At 43.1% G+C, this 4,311-nt stretch overlaps 1 pseudogene; it reads left to right on the top strand.

Moving 5' to 3' along the window:
* Positions 1 to 1,021: 1,021 nt before the first annotated feature.
* LOC114009187 (uncharacterized) lies at positions 1,022 to 1,107 on the top strand (annotated as a pseudogene).
* Positions 1,108 to 4,311: the final 3,204 nt, after the last annotated feature.

Below are 4,311 nucleotides of genomic sequence, written 5' to 3'. Positions count from 1 at the left end.
ACTCTTTCCTTCTGGTGAAAGATTTTACTAAATTGGAAATGAGGTGAATGATCTCATTCCCAGTCATATGGTTTGGGTGAGGTTTACACCATCTTATATCTAAGAGTGTTTTCTGTTTGCCTTAGGCCAAATGGCAGAACACACTACACTACAGGGATTGGTTAATTGATGTATGAATCAATCTGAATCATCTGGCTGTAAGAAATGTTTTCAATGGTTACTGAAGAAATGATGAACTATTTTCATTTTGTACTTGGTGTTTGTGATGCATGGGACTACTCTAATTATCTTGCCCAGAGAAGTGAGCAAGATAGAGGAAGCAAGTGGAACTAGAACCTAGTGATATGACCAACTTTTTGCTCATGGGCTGAACTTATCTCAACTGATAGATTCATTTTGCTTAATCTGAGAGTAAATGCCTATAAGTGACAAAAGAGTATAACTGGGTAAACTAAAGCAAAGATATTGCCAATCCTTTTAGTGAAATGGCTAGGTTAAATCAATGCCTATTGAAATTTGAGACTTAATATCCGTAGTAGTTACAGCAATGGAGAACAAGGTAGGAAAAATTTAGGATGGTAGTTGGCCCAGCCATGGTAGCCTAGGTGGTAAGGTGCTACTGCAGCATAATGGAGACACATGTGTCCCAGGTGTGAATACCAGTTTGATTTGAACACGTGAGCCTGTGATTCTGGCTGACTGGGAGGCTGGGGAGAAAATCATGGGTTGGTGAGATCTTGTCAAGGGTACCCCTTTTCTCTCTCCTCTCCATCTCTCTCATGAGATATGTAAAGAAATAAATGTAAAACAATTCAGGATGGTAGAATATGTTTATTACACTTTTAAGCCCTTAGTGATGTCTATAGATTAGAGTTAAGCTAAGGCTAAAATTGGCTTTTCTGGCAGCAGAGAGGAAGAAAACATGGCTTTTTAAAGGAAAGCATTTTCTACTTGGCCTATGATCCTTGGGACTGAAAGATTCATCCTCTAGAGCTGGCAAATGTGAAAAAGTTAAATGTTCAGCTTTGCACAGTGGCAGTATTGTAGCCAATGAGGTTTATCCAAGGCACGATTATTGCTATTGAAAAAGTTAAATGTTCAGTCCCCAGTCAAGGTTGGAGCTAGTGGTACAAGGAGGTGGTATCAAAGCCGAAGGTTAAGAATGGAGCCTGGGAAAAGCCAGAGTGGTCCTGCATGGACAAATTGTTACCACTGTTGTTAGGATGCAACCCTGTCAGCTGGGCAGATTCATAGAACATTCCTGTCTTATCCTAGAATGTCATACTTCTTTGAGGCAGAAGACAAGATGTGAATAAGAAACTGAATGCCAGGGAAAAGGGCAATAGATATGTATTGTGAAGAAGCTTTATTTTTTGTCTCTAGAATCTCATGTTTTCAGGTCTCTGGTTCTTGTTTTTACTCATGGATTGAACAGTAGCTGGGGTAAAGAATCTTTGGATTGCTTAACTCTTTTTATTTTTTGAGAGGTTTTCGCTATAGGGCGCGTAAGCTCGCCAGACAGACATAGAGACAGAAAGTGAGAAATCACCCCCCCAGGGGGCATGGTCACGCCGCAATCCATTCTCCTCCATTCTCCTCTTGGTATCTTGGGCATGCACGCACACATGCCCGGCGTGAGTTCCAAGCCACCGGGTCCGGGACGCGAACCACGGTCGACCACGTGGGAGTCCAGCAACATAGCCATTACGCTAACTGCTGGTTCCCTGGATTGCTTATCTCTTAAGTCCATCTTCTGGTTATCAACTTGTGCTGAGAGAAAGTGGGATGCCAAAGAGGTACAGCTTCCAGATGGGGCAAGTACTCTTTCTCTGGATTAGCTGGAGACTGATGTAGCTATTTTGCTGCCCACAAGGGAAGCAGTCTGAGATGATGTCAACTCTTAGAAGAAAAAAATGCCACTTAATCTTCAAATCAGAAAGTGCCTAAGTCTAGCCCTCCTAAGTATTTTGTAGATAAAGGAGCCAATAAATTCCCATTGTGATTTGAGTTTTGTCCTGTCATTCATTATTCCCCCCAGGGGGGTTGGCCTTGCCGCAATTCCTTCTCCTCTTGGGATTTTGGGCACACATGCACATACACGCATACACCTGGCTTGTTTTTTCAGGCTACTGGGTCTGGGACTCAAATCAAAGAGTGAGCCATGTGAGATCCAATGCCTTAACCACCATGCTACCTGTGGCTCATTGTTCTGTCATTGGTAACATAAAAAATAATCTGAAACACTTGGATGTATCCCTTATAAATGACTTTGTGACATCAATTAGCTTTTTTTTTTTTTTTTTTTTTTTGAGAGATTTTCACTGTAGGGCGCGTGCGCTTGCCAGACAGACAGAGAGAGACATAGAGACAGAAAGCGAGAAATCACCCCCCAGGGGGGATGGTCACGCCGCAATCCCTTCTCCTCCATTCTCCTCTCGGGATCTTGGGCACGCACGCACATGCGCCCGGCGTGAGTTTTAAGCCACCGGGTCCGGGACACGAACCGCGGTCGACTATGTGGGAGTCCAGCGACATAGCCATTACGCTAACTGCTGGTTCCCCTCCAATTAGCTTTTGAGGAGACTGAATTTCTTCTATTCTATAATGTGACCACAATCTATTATAACCCTTACAGCTAATGTATATAAAGTATAGTACTTGGTGTAATATCATGAGTGATTAATCAATGCTATTCTTTTTTTTTTCTTTTTCTTTTGGAGAGGTTTTTGCTATAGGGCGTGTGCTTTCGCTAGACAGACAGAGAGAGACAGAGGGAAAGCGAGAAATCACCCCCCAGGGGGGATGGTCACGCCGCAATCCCTTCTCTCCATTCTCCTCTCGGGATCTTGGACACACATGCACATGTGCCTGGCGTGAATTTAAGCCACCGGTTCTGGGACTCAAACTGCGGTCGACTATGTGGGAGTCCAGTGACATAGTCATTATGCTAACTGCTGGTTCCTGTTCTTTTTTTTTTTAATATTGATTTTTGTTATAGGGCCCATGCACTCACTAGAGAGCCAGAGACAAAGAGACAGAAAGTGAGAATTCAACTGCCCAGGGGGATGGCCACACTGCAATCTCTTCTCCTCCTTTCTCTTCTCAGGATTTTGGGTACACACGCACACGTGATCAATGTGAGATTTAAGCTGCCGGGTCCTGGATCAAAACATGGCTGACTACATGGGGGTCCAGTGATGTAACCATTTTGCCGTCTGCTGGTCCCAATCAATGTTATTCTTATGGTTGATATCATTGTAGAGATTCCCTTCACCTCAGTGACACACAATTCAGTCATGAGCATCACTGGATATTTTGATCCTTTCCTTTTTACCCCATTGGTGAGGAAGGGACTACTACTCTAGAGGTATAAGAATAGCCAAACACATGACACCTGACAATGGACAGGTGCATAACAGTTTATTCATTTCAGGAGAGAGGGATACCACACTTTACTCATGGCAATATGGAGTTGCACTTGGGAATAGAATGAGCAAGTAGGGATTGTTCCATGTGCTGGAAGGGAATCAGACATCTTTACTAAGGAATGAGCAGACACTGTGCTTGGTCCCTGTGATAAAGAAGGTCGTTTGGCTATAGGACATCATATTTAGGAGCAGAGTTAAGTGGGAGAAATTCCAGTTTTCTCCAGATAATAATTTTGACTTTTATAGGCATAGAGGAAAGCACTTGTCTTTGGTGAGAATTTCCAGCTTCCAGTCTTACAAAATGAAGATAATTAGTTCTGTATCTTCGAGAATCTTTGTGAAAATCATAAGAAGACATCAGGAGGCCAGCAGACGGTATAGCAGTTACGTTGCTGGATTCTCACATGGCCAGCCGCAGTTTGAGTCCTGAACCCGGTGGCTTAAAACTCATGCTGGGATCTTATGTGTGTGTGTGTGAACCCAAGATCCTAGGAGAGGAATGGAGGAGAAAGGATTGTGGAGTGTCCTGAGAAATTGCCCCCTGGAAGGGTGATTTCTCTCTTTCTTTCTCACTGTCTCTATTTCTCCCTCTCTGGTGAGTGCACACACCCTAATGCAACCCCCCCCCCAAAAAAAAACAAAAACAAAAACAAAAACAAAACATACCAAATGCTCATTCTTTTGGCTTCACTGGCTAATTAAATAGAAATCTCATCTTTGGCCCAACATGGGCAGGTTTATACCAGGGCTTCAGTGGCTGAAAAATAGGGTTTTGAGTTCAGCATAACTATTCACAAAATTTAAAGTGCTTAAGTATAACTCTGGATGCTTGTAAAACACACACACACACACACACACACACACACACACACACACACACACA

This window comes from Tupaia chinensis, unplaced genomic scaffold (assembly GCF_000334495.1).
Source record: "Tupaia chinensis unplaced genomic scaffold, TupChi_1.0 Scaffold000478_3, whole genome shotgun sequence".
In the NCBI taxonomy this organism is placed as follows: domain Eukaryota; kingdom Metazoa; phylum Chordata; class Mammalia; order Scandentia; family Tupaiidae; genus Tupaia; species Tupaia belangeri.
This window is presented reverse-complemented; position numbering and strand designations above follow the sequence as displayed.